Source organism: Homalodisca vitripennis, chromosome 7 (genome assembly GCF_021130785.1).
Source record: "Homalodisca vitripennis isolate AUS2020 chromosome 7, UT_GWSS_2.1, whole genome shotgun sequence".
NCBI classification, from domain to species: Eukaryota; Metazoa; Arthropoda; class Insecta; order Hemiptera; family Cicadellidae; genus Homalodisca; species Homalodisca vitripennis.
In genome coordinates, this window is record NC_060213.1 from 23178295 (window position 1) to 23195408 (window position 17114).

Sequence of the window (17114 nt, forward strand, 5' to 3'; positions counted from 1 at the left end):
CTTTTTGCAGTTTTGGTTCTATCTTTGCTAGAGCGTATGGCACTTCACTGGCCTGGGCTGGGGTTCATCAGCGTCGTGCTGCAGCAGGCTCTGTAGTGCTTTCATAGAGTTCTCAATTCGGTCTTGGCGGGTTTTTAAATTTATCATATCTTGCATTAGTGAATGGTCATTACCTAGCTTACAACTACAGTCGGTCACTTCGCAATTGGTTGGCAGTGGCAAAAGTTTATCTGCGGTGGGTGGGCATGTTTGTGTGCCAACATGTCTGTTTGTGTCTCGATGGATTTCTACTTTATTTTGCCCTGGTTCTGTTTTAGTTTTTAGTGTTTTTATGATGCCTAGGTATTTTGTAGAAGTTTGTGTCTGTAGTCCGGGTAGTGATACATTTGAGTTGTTGCGCTTAGTGGTGAATGTCATTTGTACGGTTTTGTTCTCATTTAGGACTAGATCGTTGGAGGAGCAGTAGAGTTTTGTTCTGTGGAAGTGCATGCTGGTTGTTAGTTCTAGCCTTTCTGTTGTTCTGTCGGCGAGAGTGAGTACTGTGTCATCAGCATACATTATATTGTGGCCTGCTTCACCTATCCATCCAGGCAGGTCATTAACAAAGAGGATGAATAGAACTGGCCCCAGCACTGACCCCTGCGGCACTCCTCTTCTTATACTGGTGGCTTTGGAAAGTGTCTTGTGTTTGGTGTTGTCCTTTGTGTAGGCTATTTCCACATGCTGTGTCCTATTGGAAAGGTAGCTCTTGAACCATTCTGCCGCCATTCCTCGTACACCCAGCCCTTGTAGTTTGGAGATAAGTTGTTCATGGTTCAGGCAGTCGAACGCCTTACTGAAGTCGAGGAAGAGGCTTGTGGCAGTGCATCCTTCTTCAAGTTGGTCTAAGATATATTCAGTAAGTTGGATTATGGCAGTGGTTGTCGATCTGCCTTTGCAGAAACCATGTTGCTGATTGTTGAGGAGGTTATGTTGTTGTAGATGGTGTATGAGTTGGGTGAGCGCTATTTTCTCTATTATTTTCGAGAATGTTGAAATTAAGGATATTGGCCTGTAACTGTTTCTTTCTGTGGTTGGTCCACTTTTATATTTCGGGTAGACTTTTGATATTTTTAATTTATCTGAAAAAATGCCTTGTGAGAGTGATTTATTTATCAGTTCTGTTAGGGGTGGTGATATTTCATTTTTACAATTTTTGATCATTTTAGCTGATATTTCGTCAATTCCGAATGAGGTTTTAGGCTTTAATGACTGGATGGTTGTTTGAACTTCGTCCAGTGTAACCCGCCTAAATTGAAAAACATGATTTGTTGCTGGTAGGAAATCTGGTATGTTGTTATTTATTGTAAAATCTTTAAGTGTCCTTTCAGCAATTGTTGAAAAAAAATCATTGAAATGGTTGGAAACTTCTGTTGGGTCGTCTATTATTTTATTGTCTATTTGGAGGTTGATGTGGTTTTCCTTGTTTGGTTTGGATTCTCTTTCTCGGTTTATTGTTTGCCACAGAGCTCTAGACTTGTTTTCTGCCCTGGATATAGGCAGTGGAGTGTTCTTTCCGGAACTGCTTGAGATTTTGGTCATATTCCTTTTTACTTGCAGCTGTTTTAGCTTTGTCCTCAGGTTGCCCCGTTAGTTGTTCCTTTCCTAGGTCTTTAACATATACACTTCTCAGCCTAGTGGACTCTTGATCCCAAATCTGTGGCTTTCTCTTTTGTTTGGGTCTGGTTGTTTTCAGTGGACAGGTGAAGTTTAGGATTGACTGCAGTGTGGTGTTGAAGTTATTATAGGCTTCGTTTGTATCCTGAGTTGAGCTTTCATTTTCCCAGTGTTGTTCCTGTAATTGTGTTCTGAAAAGGTCTATTGTTTGCTTGTTGATGGTTCGTTTGTTTTCTTTAATATTGCTATTGATAGGTTTTTTTATAGTTATTTTTGCTATTTGTGCAGTATGGTCTGATAGTCCTGATTGTGTTACTGAGGTTTCTATATGTTGGGGTTCTATGTTAGAGCATATCCAGTCTATTGATGTTGCTGTGTTATTAGTGATGCGTGTGGGTGGTAGGTTAAGTCTTTTAATGTTAAATGGCATTAGTAGGTCTTCTACTTTTGACTTTTCGGTGTTGTCAGCAGCTAAGTTGTCCACGTTTATGTCACCCATTATGACTATTTGCCTGTCGGCAGCAAGTGCTCTCTCGAGTTGTTCCGAGATGATGGCTGTTGCTGTATCAAGATTTGAACTCGGGGGCCTATAGACTCCTAGTACCAGTAACAATTTCTTGTTAAATTTTAGCTCAAAGAGGGCGGTTTCGCAAGTCATTTCGGATTCTTCTCCGCTTGTGCATAATAGCGATACTTGTTTTTCTGCGCTTTTTCTTACATATCCCGCCACGCCCCCTTTGACATGATTTTTTCTGCAGAACCCTCCGACAAGTGAGTAGCCTTCTATACATGTGTTTTGTAGATTTTGTTTTGACAGGCCATGTTCTGTTATTATCACGAAGTCAGGAGTTTCTTCTTGTAGGTAGTGCGCCAGTCTATCTATCTTACCTGACAACCAATTGATGTTTTGGTGAAGGATCTTAAGGTGTGTTTGGTGGTTTTTGGGTCTTGATTGGAGTTGTAGTTTTTGTGGGGATGGTGTGTGTATTCGAGTGATTTCTTGTGTCTTTCTTTTGGTTGGGATCTTCGTTCTAAAAAAGGTGTGTGAAGTACTATCTGCGGCTCCTCTATATTGCTTTGGGTATTGGGCGTTTCTGTATTTATGTAGAATTCTGACAGCTCATGTGGGCTGAGTAGATTTATTTGTTTTATCCATTGCCCCAGTTTGTCGTTGCTATTCGGTGTTATGTATAAAAATGAGTTTGTGTGTCTTGAGACAGCAACAATGCAGTGGTGCAGTGATTCATAAATGTCTTCCTGTCTGGCGGATGTTCGAACGACAGCTATGTTTTTGGCTTGTCTGCCTTGGAATTCATGAATCGTGGATGCCTTAAATCCCAGCTTGTTTAATTCCCTTTTCTCTGACTGTTTAAATACTAGGTAGGTATTTATATTCCTTTTTTTCCGGGATGAGATTCAGACCCTCCAGTCCGTTGTACTGCCGTATCTCAAGCTCTTTTTCTATTTTGTTTGTTGTTTTAATTCCTTGTTTGTAGTACTTTGATATTATGGCTGTAGTACTTTTTGTACATCTGTAGGTTGTGTTTAGTGTTTTCGTGGTCTTGGCTATCTCTGTTATGTCGTGGTATTTGACTTCTATGTTTTTTGTTCGATTTATATACGGTATTTGGTTGCAATCACCAATAAGCATCACTTCATCAGCTCCTGATAGGACAGCTGCAAACAATATCTCTCCCGCGTGCAGCATTTATTTATTTATTTCCTTCCAACGGTCAAAAAACCAATTTACATTTGTTAACTTATAATAGGATTTAAATCATTCTTAAACAAAAGGGCCAAACCAAACATGCAAACTGGACTCTAAATCAGATCTAGGCATAATTAACGTATAATTAATTGTAATAAGAGAGTATAAATTATATTAAAAATTAGTGAAAGTTTATAATAAATTAGTGATAATATTAACTTAAAATACACTACTAGCCTAGCAGAGTTCTATAACTGGAAACAACATTTCAACTAGCACTAACTTGAAATTAATTTTACCACTTTGATAGAGCATTTTAACACAAACTTTGACATGTCCATTTTTTAACTCCAACTTGTTTCGTTTTGTATCATCAATGTTAACTTTAGATTTTTTCATTCTATTTCATATGTACATTTTTCTCTGTAGAAGTTTCATATGCAGCCAGATTGTATTCATTTAACACTGCTTTATTTTTAATGTTTAACAGTTTTAACATTGGTGTCAAGTAATAATCACTGATCATGTAACATTACATGTTTTTATAATATGTTAATTAATGTTCTACACTGTAATAGTTAGTAACTTTGTATTTGACGCCATTACTAATCTTAACGATTATGTAAATAAAGAAATTTTGAATTTTGAATTTTGAATACTGTAAAGATGTGATACCATATGGAGGAAACAAAACAGACAAACAATAACAGTGCAAATAAACTATAAAAATTATTAACAACAATGAAAGATAAACTTTAAATGAGTAACAAGAGTAAAAAATATTGACATTAATGACTGATAGTGGTAATAAAAAAAAAAAAATAAAATAAATAAATTGAAAAAAAAAATATATATAACTTAAATGCATGCACATTATGTCTAAGACGTGACATATGAATAAATAAAGAGATTGTTATAAATAATTGACAATACCCGCGTGTATTGGTGGTTCACACAGACACACACTACGACAGCAAAGAAATCAACGTGCGCATGCGCCAAACTTTTACAACAGCTGTTATAGATAAATATTATTATTATTCTTTTCCGTTACGTCTTCCACGTGTTACATTGTCGGTGTACTTAATGTGTATATTTGCTAATTAATAAACATTAACTTGATTATTAATCCTCTGACTATTTATTTACAACAGGTTATGGGCCCAGTAACGTTTGTGTGATAGCGTTGGGCATTAAAAGTTAATAAAAGTCAGTAAAAGTGAAATTAAGTGTGTGTATCACGTTGTGTTAAAAAGTGGTTTGTATAACCTAAAAGGGATGGCTGGGTACAAGTAGCAATATACAAGCACTGTCGAAGGACAATTACGACACATGGAAAAATTCAGATTCGGGCATTGCTGATTCAGAAGAAATTGATGGCCCGTATGCCGATGGAAGTCTCCAGAAAAACCGGCAGAAAGTGTTGAAAATGGAAGCGCTGTAGTCAAGTGGGAAGATGGAGATCAATCAGCTCAGGCAAGCATCATTTTGGCGATGGCGCCATCAGAGTTGAAAAATATTAAAAATTGTAAGACAACTCGTGAGCTGTGGCTGAAACTTGAAACGATCTACGCATCAAAAGGGCCGGCAAGGAAAGCCACGTTATTGAAGTCGCTGTTCGTGCACAAGGTGAAGGAGGGGGAAAGTATACACCAGTACCTGGACAACTTCTTCGACGTAGTTGACAAATTGGCGGAAAATGGATATCGAGATTCATGAAGATCTGTTAACTACTATGATACTGCACGGTTTGCCACCAAGTTTTGAGAATTTTAGATGCGTAATCGAGAGTCGTGATCAATTGCCAAAGCCGGGAAGAGCTCAAGATAAAAATCTTAAATGAAGTTTGGCCAGGGTAGGCGATTCACAAGACGCCGAAGACAAAGCATTCATGGCCAGATCCAGAACACGTAATTTTGGTAGACGTAGCAGCGGCGGCGGAAAAAGGTAATTTCAAGGGAAAATGCTTCAAATGCGGCAAGGTTGGCCATTTTGCCAAAAATTGTCCCGAAAAGGAGGATGGAAGATCAACACAAGGAAGTGCTAGGGTTAGCACAGGATTTTTACATCTCGGAACTGAAACCGAGAAGAGGTCAACAATGTTCAGGTCGTAAGCCAATCCAAGTGGTGTTTGGATAGTGGATGCACAACTCACATGTGCGGCGACGAGGATATTCTTGAAGATACGGTTGACGTTGCGATTCGGTGCTCAAGTTAGCAACAGAAGCATCGACAAATGCAAATATAAAGGGCGTAGCCAAGATAAATGTAAAGTGGTGGAGTTATTTCAACCGCGAACTTGCATGGCACACTGTATGTACCGGAATTAAGAACTAATCTGATGTCGGTATCGAAGATTACTGACAAAGGTAATACAGTAATCTTCAATGACAAATTAGCTGAGGTACGTAATACAGATGGCAAAACCGTGATTATCGCCGATAGACTGGGAGACCTGTACTTTGTAAGAGAAGAAAATACTGAACATGCGCAGGTAGGTTACGCGAGCGCAAGCAAATTCTGAGGACACGTCAAGTCAAAAAACCTTTTAGAAAAGGGGCAAAAATTTCACCGAAAAGTTGGCACAGGGGAGACTTGGGCATATACACATGGATGCAGTCAATAAATTATTTGATGAGCAGCTGGCAACCGGGATAATTTGTCGTTCAAGGGCAAAGCAACAGTATGCGACGTTTGCTGTCGCGGTAAGCAGGCTGCCAGACCGTTCACAGAAAGGGTTGACAGGAGTAGAGTGCCACTAGAGATTGTACATACCGACGTTTGCGGGCCAATGAGGGCAAAATTCCAACGGCGGATCGAAGTACATGGTGACGTTTGCCGATGACTACAGTACGTGGTGCGAGGTGTATTTCTTGAAGAAGAAAATCCGAAGTACTCGGTAAGTTCAAAGAATATAAAAAATTTTGTTGAGACATTTACTGGCCGAAAAATTAAATTTTTACAGTCGGACAACGGTCGGGAATACCGAAATGGGAGATTTCGACGAGTATCTGAAGCAGGAGGGGATCCAGAGAAGACTGTCAGCGCCATTACACACCTGAGCAGAACGGTGTAGCGGAGAGGAAGAACCGAACGCTACTGGATACAGCCAGATGCATGCTGATCGAGACCGGGATGCCAGAATCATTTTGGGGCTGAAGCCATTGCGACGGCGAATTATATCAGGAATCGCTGTCCAAGTACATGTATTGGTGGAAAAAACCCCGTACGAGATTTGGCACGGCAAGTTGCCGGACCTCAAACACATGCGTATATTTTGGTTCGAGAGCGTACGTGTTAGATAAAACAGTCGGACTTGGAAAAATGGACCCGAGAGAGCTGCTGCAGGTAGATTCATAGGATACGGACCTGGAATCAAAAGCGTACAGAGTGCGGCTGGATACTGGAAAAAAAACGGTCGTGACCCGAGATGTACGTTTTGACGAGAATATGGGGTCATCGAGAGCCAACGTTGATCCACTGGAAGAGTCGATAAAAAATAAAAATTTTGAGAATCAACAATCGAAAATTCAGGACCAGCCAGAGATAATCTACGCGAAGGTCGAATTGGACCCATTTGAATTCGGAAGAAGAAGAAGAAAAAGAAATCGTCAACGAGCAGGAAAACGGGGAGATCTTCATCGTCAAAGGAAAAAGAGTCGGCAGACCGCCTAAGATACGGACCGGCAGCCGAGGCCGTCCACGAAAGTATCGTAGACCCGAAAGTGTCTCTAGCACTGGATCAGGCGCGGAAAAGATATGGATACTGGTGACGACGACGTATTCATTGACGACGAGCAAGGTCGTGTTTTTAAAAGGCCGTTAGAAATCATCCTTTGTGCAAGTTGGAAAGAGACACCGCGAGCAAAAAGACTTCTGCGATTCTGATGAATGCAACAACGAAGATAGGCACATCTTCGAGGAGTTAGTGTTCAATGCCGACGTGCAAACAGAATAAAGCATTTAATGGAGATGACGCTGAGCTGTGGAAGCGTGCTATCATGGACGAGGTGAAGTCACATCTCGAATATGGGGACTTGGAAAGTAGTGCCAAGGCCGGAAAACAAGAACGTCATCGGTACACGAACTGTACTCAAGAATAAATTAAATCCAGACGGTACAATCGAGCGCAGAAAGGCGCGCATCGTCGCACGAGGGTTTACTCAACGACCAGGATTTGATTACGACGATACATTTGCTCCGGTGGCAAGATTCGAGTCGATTAGAACTGCGATGGCATTAGCAGCAGGGTTGAATACCAAAGTTCAGCATTAGGATGTCAAGACGGCATATTTGAACAGTGAGCTCAAGGAAAGAGCTGTACATGGAACTGCCTGAGGGGCTAGCTGAGGCGTGAATGACATCGTACGAACTGAAAGACGTGATTCGAAGACATACAAAGCAGCTATGGAGATGCAGAAAGCATTGAAGAAAAAGAACCAAGTATGCAGTTTGAAGAAGGCTATCTACGGGTTAAAGCAATCAGGGAAAATGTGGTACGACCATTTAACCAAAATTTTAAGAAAAATTGGATTGCAACCGACGGTATCAGACCCGTGTTTATTCACTGCAAAGCACGAAAATAATATCAATCGTAATTGCTGTCTGGATAGATGATTATGTTGGTATTTGCGGACAATGAGGCGCTGCTGGAACACGTTAAAACATGAAATAAATAAAGAAATAGGCATCAAAGACCTTGGAGAAGCCAAATATTTCTTAGGCATCGAAATTGATCAACAAAACGGGATCAAAATGGGACAAAGAGGATACGTTCTGGAAATTTTTGAAGAAATTTGGAATGGATTCCTGTAACCCGGTGGAAATACCAGCGAGTCCAAGTACAAAAAATCGAGGGAACAGCAGAAGACCAAGGAAAAATCTTCAAATAATCATCCGTACAAAGAGCTGGTAGGCTCATTGATATACTTGGCGGTATGTACGAGGCCAGATATAGCATACACCGTGAGTGTGCTCGCACAATTCAACGACAAATCATCCGATCATCACTGGGGTTCGGCTAAAAAGGTTTTTGAGATACCTCAAAGGGACAGCCAATCATTCCCTGCATATTTTGATGGAAATATCCGAAAATTGACAGGCTACGCTGATGCGAATTGGGGTGCATGTACACTGGACAGAAGGTCATACACAGGATACACCTTCTTGTTGGGCGGCGCAGCCATAAGCTGGCAAGCCAGAAAACAAAAAACAGTGGCACAATCAACTGCCGAAGCCGAATACATGGCTCTGGGCGAGGCTGCAAAGGAATCAATATTCCTGAATCGTCTACTGGTTGAATTGGGAGCAAACGGAAGTCAATCGACGGCACAATTCTTTGCGACAATCAGAGTGCCAAAATGATGTCAGAAAATGCTATGTTTCACCCCGGACAAAACATATAGACATTCGTCATCACTTCATCCGAGAGAAAGTGCAAGAAGGCCAGATCAAGGTGGAACATATACCGACGGACGAAATGGTAGCCGATATTTTCACGAAATCACTACCATCAATCAAACACTGGCAACATTGTGGGACCTTGGGTCTGAAGTAACCGATCCACGCAGATATTGAGGAGGGGTGTTATAAATAATTGACAATACCCGCGTGTATTGGTGGTTCACACAGACACACACTACGACAGCAAAGAAATCAACGTGCGCATGCGCCAACTTTTACAACAGCTGTTATAGATAAATATTATTATTATTCTTTTCCGTACGTCTTCCACGTGTTACATTGTCGGTGTACTTAATGTGTATATTTGCTAATTAATAAACATTAACTTGATTATTAATCCTCTGACTATTTATTTACAACAGAGATAAATAGTAACTGTGCAAATAAACTATATAAAGTAAACAACAATGGGGAAAAATACTGTAAATAAATAACAATAGTAAAATATATATAGGTACCAACAGAGAGAAAAAAACTATAAAAACCACAAATGCAAGCAATAAGTTAAATGTAAATATATAACCAAGAGGCACAGTCGTAATTATAAATGTGTAACAAAAGATAAGCAGAAACAATAACAGAGCAACACAACAAGAATAATGGGGTAAAAGTTCAGACGATATGTAAGTCATGACAGGGCCAGTCTCAACTCTCTCTTGAAGGCATCACAGCTCATGTTAAAGAAGTCCAGATGTCTGGGGAGGTTGTTTGCCAGGCGTTGAAGACGTGGAAAAGCACTGTGTGAAACATGTACTGTGTAGTGTAGTGCCGCCTTGCAAACAGCTAGGGGTGACGAAGATGACGTGATGCCCGGAAGTCCAGCAATTCGAGCAGATCAAGTGCATCAATGACAGAGCAGATCAACTTCTTCAAGAAAAAGCAGATCATGAAACTATACGTCTTGAATGGAGAGGTTCCAAGTTAAACTGAACTCGAAGGTCATCAGTCGGCACATTACGGTACTCAAAGCCCAGCCGCAGCCCAATCAAACGAATGAAGCGGTTCTGTATGTTCTCAAGCCTATCAATGTGACCAACAAGGTAAGGGTTCCAGACAGTAGAAGAATATTCAAGTATGGGTCGAACAAGGTGAACATAGAGGATGTTAAGGGCTCGGACAGAAAAAATATCACGACTGGTCCTAATAACAAAATAGAGTGCTGCATTAGCCTTTTTAGAAATGTGATTGATATGCTCATGAGAACTTAGGTCGGAAGCAAGTATGACACCCAGATCCTTTATTTTAGAACAACGTGCCAGGGGTTGATTATTAAGGTGTATAATGATAAAGAATAGGAGTATCTGACCTAGAGAATGTCACAATAGAGCACTTGGAAATGTTCAGAAGCATATCATTAACGTCGCACCATTCTGCAAGCAAATCAATACTCTCCTGTAGGGACACACAATCCTCCACAGATGCAATTTCTTTAAAAATTTTAGCGTCATCAGCAAAAAAGTAAAACATTAGAACCCACACATTGAACCAGATCATTAATGAAGATTGTGAACAAACCACTGTGAACAACACTGGCCCCAGTAGGGAACCCTGAGGTACACCAGAAACAGCTGGGAAAGGCTGGGATAGTGAGCCCGCCACTCGCACCTGAAGAAAACGGTCCCGTAGATAACATCCCAGCCAACGCAAGAGCGCCCCACCGACACCAACAGCTCTGAGCTTTAGCAACAAGGTGGTTGTGACTAACTCGATCAAATTGCTTTCGAGAAATCTGTGTAGATGGCATCAACTTGGTGTGAGTTAGAAAAACGCTTTGAGTATACAGAATCAAGAATCAAGAATCAAGAACTTTATTAGTCATTAGACATACAATGATACATTAGACTTCGTCATTTATAAATTACTATTTAGCAGCTATTACATAAATGCTTCTAGTTCATTAATCAATTTAATATAGTAGTTTAAGTCATATTTAATAAATAAATTGTCTGCATATATAATGGAAAATATCATAACCAAGTATAAAAATTAACAAATTTGAGTTAACAGTAGATAAATATGTACAGCATAAGAAGACGTCTATGTAATAATTCACAGCAACATTAAATACTGAATTATATCAGTAATAAATAATATAAATAAATAACAATTAACAAACAACACGAATCGACAATTTATATGATTTTTAAAAAGTTAACTTTATACAATACATAATAAACAAGTACAACAATAAAAAGAGTAAAAAAGCAATATATACACACTTATTCAGATCTGGTCTGCATTTAGTATCAAATATTGTATGTAATTGACGAGCTTCATTTAATAGGAAATCATTAACCTTGTGAAATATATTTTGATTGTGGCAGTTTGTTAAATAGTATTTTTCTTGTAATATCTTTCAAATTCAAATTCAAATGGTTTATTGTCAGAATACAAACTATGTATATAACAACGTCATATTATAAATTACTATTTTGAAAAGATAAGAGGTTTGAACTGGTCGAACGCCCTTTGACAAAACCATGTTGTTCAATGTTGATAACATTCTTGAGGCTGAACGTCAATCTTCGAAGGACGAGCGATTCAAAGGACCTTAGCCAAGGTTGACTGGATAATTATAGGGCGATAGTTCTTAATATCAGAAGGAGATCCAGACTTTAAAATAGGTGTTATATATCCAATCTTTAAATTAGCAGGGAAGATGCCAGCAAGCCATAAGAGCGTTGAAATAAACTGTGATATGAGGCGATATTACACCGCTGCAATGCCTCAGGATCATAGGAGAGATATCATCGGGGCCAGCACCCTTGTTTGTGTCGAGCGACTTCAACTCAGCCTCCACTTCTTCACAGGTGAATTGACATGAAAATATAGAAGTTGTTGCTTCAAGGTTGTACACTGGTGGATTTTGTGACGAGAGGGCCTGTAGACCGAGGAAAAGAACTTGGCGAACAAATCACAGATACCCTGCGGGTTGTCCGCAGATTCATCATCAAGCTGCATTTTTGAGGGGAAGAGACGGTACCCTCTTAGAAGATTTTATATGATTCCAGAAGGCACGAATGTTTCCTTGAATAGACGACGTCCAACAGTGCGGATGTATGTCGAGTAGCATTCTCTCGCCAGTCTTTTGCAGGTAGCACGAGCACCACAGAACTGAAGATAAATCCGATCATCAAGACTCTGTTTGAAGCGCCTATGTAAAGTCTTCTTTTTGATTATCATCTGTTTAAGATCGGGAGAAAACCAAACAGGGAAGCGCTTGATTCCCATATATTTGGGTGGGCTTGCTTTTTCTAATAGTGCAACTTAACTGTGAGCAAAATTCAAAAAACCTATGGTCAACAGAGTCTGTAACATCAAGTAGAGGGTAATTAAGGCGTTGCACCCATTCAAACACGAAGTTAAGGTCACATTTTCTTATATTGGGAGTAAAGACACCATAATTCAGTTCTTCTTTGGGGCGCACGAAGATTTCCATTTCCAAAGCAGGATGATGGCATTCGGCTGCAAGGAGCGGGTCAGAGGCATTTAGGACGCGTAAGGCTTCAGAAGAGAAGACCAAGTCGAGAAGAACACCTCGCTCATTTCTGATGTAGTTATATTGGTTGAGATTAGAAAGGACATAACATCGTATACAGTCTGTGCAGATAGATCCAAGAGGCAGAAGAGGGATTAGACCAATCAAACATTTGGTAGGTTGAAGTCTCCCACCACCTACCTGATGTTAAAGATAGGATTGGCAACAAAAGAGTTCCTCAAAGTAGGGAGGAGAATTCAATGTACTGTGATGAGTTCAGGTTGGGGGGTAGATACACACCGCCCAGGAAGAAAAAAGGAATTATTGAGCTTAATGGTTGTGAAGACACACTCAATACAGCCACTGGACGGGTGGAGCTCCAAGAATCGAGATCCTTTCTGATTGCCACCAAGACGCCCCCACCGCCAGTTTTGAGACTCGATAAAGATGATCTATCGCACCTGTATACAGTTATAGTTGTCAAATCCAAGTTCAGAAACTACTGACATCGGGTGTGAGATTGGTTGGTGAGCTTTGGCATTAGAGCTTCATCAATGTAAAGTCTCTTGTAGGTGTTTCCTCGTTTTAGGTGTTGTGTTGAGTTTATTAGGAATGAGTGTACAGTTCGGAATGTGTCATTACACGCTGATTGGGGATAGTCTGGATGTTTGCTTTTAAAGCGCTGTCGGAAATCTATAGCTGAGTCTCTTGTGGGAAATAGAATGAGGTCTCCAATGTTGTAGTTGTTAAGTAAGAATGTTGTTTTTCCACATCCTGGTACGCCTTGTATTATGTTAAGGTTTTTACTGTATGTGTGTTGGATGTTGATGTGCTTTGTGCTGTTGTAAAGGCAAAGTTCGTTCAGGAGTAGTGTATCAGCTGAGACTAAGATGTTATGGTTTATTGCTGTGTTATTCGTGACAGTCTTGTATTTTCCACTTTTGTCCATTTCAATTTGTACTAAGCGGGCTCCATCAAAACCGAAACGGTATGGTGTTGGGCTTATTGTTTCCTTTTGTGTGAGGAACTTCCCTGTTTTTAGGTTAATTATGGCATATTTGTTTTGTGTTTTATTGCTAAGCTCTTGTAATTTAAGATTGTCTTTTTGGATGTGACTTATGTTGTATTCCCTGTATATATTGTTTAGCTGGTGTAGCAATATGCTTTCTTTGGATTTCCAGATTTCTCTTTGTTCCTGCATTGCTGCTTGAGCAAACATTTCCTTGTCGTTGTTAGGTAGGCATGGTGGTTGGTAAGTGTTTGCTCTCGTGTATGTTCCCCGTATTGTCCTCCATGTGCTGTAATATGTGCCTGTTTCTCTTGTTGTGAATATTTTTGCTATTTTCCTTTGTGATTTGCCGGTAGTGCTATCAAGGAGGTCGTCAACTATCTTCTTGTTGTCTCTTGATTGGGTGTATATTCGAAACCGGTGTAGATAGGCATTGCATGCATATTGAAGGAGCACTTGGATCATTTCTCTAATATGTATTTTGCTAAGTTTTGCTGTTTCTAGAACTTCTTCAAGTTTGACAGAGAAAAGTATTGGGAATTTAATACAGTCATTGGCCAGTTCTAAAAACCTGAAAAGTTTCCTCTTCCAATTTCCATATTTCTCTTCAAAGCAAATGGCGATATGTATGGTGCCCTGGTTGTCTTGGGCAGTAACAAAATTGTTCATAAGCCCTGGCGCCATGTAAAAATGTAAATATTGTAAATATTCTAAAATTCATTTTTACTTTGACGCTGTCTATCCAGTTGTACTGGTCATCGACTAAGGTGGAGGTAATTAAGGTAATTAAGGTTATAGGACAGGTTTCTGTTTTCCACTCTCGAAGTAATTCTTTCTGTTACTTGAGGTGAAAATGTTGGGGGTGAAAAAATTGACGTCCGTTCGGTATTAATGATGTGGATATGGCATATCTGATGTAGATCGTCGTCTGTTATTAGCTGTGTAGTTAGAAGGGGGGTGTCTTCCGGAGGGAATGAAAACACTTTTACATTGCTAAGATTGTGGAAGTCATCTTCTACGAACATGGATATCCTGCCGCTATTTGAGTTCACCGATTTCCTTTCAATGAATTTGCCTGCATGGGATCTTGTTTCTGCAGCTTCAGCTTCCTCGTCATCACTGAGCGGTAAAAGTTCGGTTTCGTTGACGGGCTCCAGGGTGTCGATTATGTTTTTGTTCAGATTTTTCGTCAGGGTTAGTCTGTCTCCTTCCGTTATGTGTAGTTCTTGTTGGGGTTTTGAGTCCTTTCCTATAAAGATATTTTTCAGTTTTTTGTGTGGGGCTTTTCTACCTCCCCATGTTGGAGTCAGTTTTGAGTTGGAATTTCTTTTCACGTTTTTTTTTATTTTTCTTGTGTTTACAGTCATTTCCTGTTGGCAGTGTTGTGTGTCTCCTACTCAGGTGTTCTTCTAGATGTGTGATTCTGTTTCTCATGTGTAGCAGTTCTGAGTATATAAAATTATTCATGATCATCGGGCCTGTGTCATCAGTTGTTCTCGTTTGGGTCTTAGAGTGTTTGTGCATCACAATTCTCTTATCTTTGTTTAATTCGTCCAGGGAGTCTCGCACATCTTCTTTGGATTTTTGCTGTAGTTGTTTTATGATTGTATCATATCTAAGAATAGCTTCATTATTTTCTTTATCATGCTCTTCAAACATTACGAGGGGGTACCCAAAAGTAACCGGAATTGTATTGCTGGCAGCCGGCAGCGTGTAGTACACATTCCTGCCGCTAGGCGTGTGTCGCGCAACCCATTGCGAGCTCAGTGACCCCAGTTCCGTTGTCCTAGTGCATTCTGTTCGTTCGTAGTGACTGTTTTCGCTAACCCTGTTTTGTTCTTGTTTCGTTTTTTGTCATGGCAAGTTTAAGTGAACAACGTGCAGCTGTGAAATTTTGTTTTTTACTTAATGTAAAAATGCTGCAGAAACTATTTTAATGTTGAATACAGCTTACAAAGATGATGCTATGGGGAAAACTCAGGTCTACGAGTGGTTCGCTCGATTTAAAAATGGCGACATGTCGATTGAAGACAAACCTCGTTCTGGACGTCCATCAACCTCTCGAACGGACGAAAATGTTGAGAAAATTCGTGAACTTGTGCTCACTGACCGTCGACAGACAATTGAGGAACTATCAGAGAGTAGTGGGTTAACTTGGAGCTCGGTTCAGCGAATTTTAACAGGAGATTTAGGACTGAAAAGGGTTGCTGCCAAATTTGTTCTTCCACCACGACAACGCACCGGCAAACACAGCCATCTCAGTTAGGCAGTTTTTAGCAAAAAACGGCATGGTTCCGCTGCCCCACGCACCTTACTCGCCTGACCTCGCTCCATGCGACTTTTTTTTATTTCCACACATGAAAAGAGGCTTGAAAGGTCAACGATTTGACAGCGTTGAAGAGGTTAAGAAAAAAACGAAGCTCGAGCTTGCAGCCATTTCTAAAGATGACTACAAAAAATGTTTTGATCAATGGAAATACCGTTGGTACAAGTGTATTAGTTGTAATGGAGATTATTTTGAAGGAGATAAGGTCGTATTGTAAAAAATTTGATAATATATAATTTTTATAAAATAATTCCGGTTTTTTTTTTGGGTACCCCCTCGTACTTCTAGGTCTTTCCTTAGTTGCTTCTCTTTTATTAGCATGTTTTCTAGGTTGTTGATTTGTTCAACGCGCGAGTTGTATTTGGAAAGAATGCATTCTCTTTCCGCTTCAATTTCCTCCAGTTGCTGTTGGTATAGTGCAGTATTGTCTTTGGTACTTTCCCACTCCTTTATTTCTTTTTCTAGCTTTATGTTCTTGTTCGTTAGCTGTATTAAGTTTTCCTTGAGTTCTTTGTTTTCTGTCAGTAGAGCACTTCCGACCTCACTTGCTAGGGAGAGCGATGTTTCTAGATCTGTTATTTCTAACTCTCCTATGCATCTAATTTTGTGCTCCAGTTCTTCGATCTTGGAGTTTGTGGGGGTGGTGTTTTTTGTGCAAGATGGGCATTTCCAGGTTTCTATATCTGAGGTAGTTAAGTCCTTTAATTTTTTGTCTTTCCAGTTTAGGCATTTAGAGTGATACCAGGTGTTGCATTCCCCAGTACATAGAATCCCTTTTTGTTTAACACCTATGCTACAAGCTCCACACGGGTACTTTGACATATTGAATCTAGTATAGTAATATGTAGTGGTTGGTAGAATAAAAATAAAAGATAAATAACACTGTTTTTAAAATGAGACTGTTTTTTATTAAAACTTTGGCAGAGGCTGTTTAAGTCAAGATGGTGGTTGTTGGAATAAAATGAAACTGTTTTTTATTGAAACTTTGGCAGGCTGTTTAAGTCCAAATGGTGGTTGATGGAGTTGTTGTCTTAAAATTTGTCAGTTTGTATGGTTACAGTGGCCTTCTCAGAGTAGCAGTTGTGCAGAGTTGAGGTAGGCTCTGTATGAATGCCAGCCAGCGCTGAGTCAGCACAGGTGTTGTATAAAATTTTGTTTGATTTTGAGGAGTAATCTAATTCCTTGTCATAAAGTGAAACCCAAGCAGCCTAAGCTAGATAGGTGGCGGGAGTCAGATGGAGATAAATGACAGCAGAGTGTTGTTGCTGTTGTCAGGTGCACAGTCAGCAGCTCCAGGTCAGTGCTCCAGTGTGACACACATTGCACTGCTGGTCACTTGCTGCTGAGACGGAAGTAGGTCACTGTTGTTGAATTGGCATGTTCAAGTGTTAATTAGTTTCTTAGTGTCAAATGAAGAAACTCTTGCTTAATATTATAAGTGAGTGGACTTACAGTTGTTCCAGGTAGGTTGTGT

The 17114-nt window shown here is 39.9% G+C and overlaps 1 protein-coding gene across 4 annotated transcripts in view; it reads left to right on the plus strand.

Annotated features, from left to right (window-relative positions):
- The window catches only part of LOC124367007, an 82132-nt gene that overhangs the window by 48171 nt on the left and 16847 nt on the right, over positions 1-17114 (plus strand). The window lies entirely within an intron of this gene.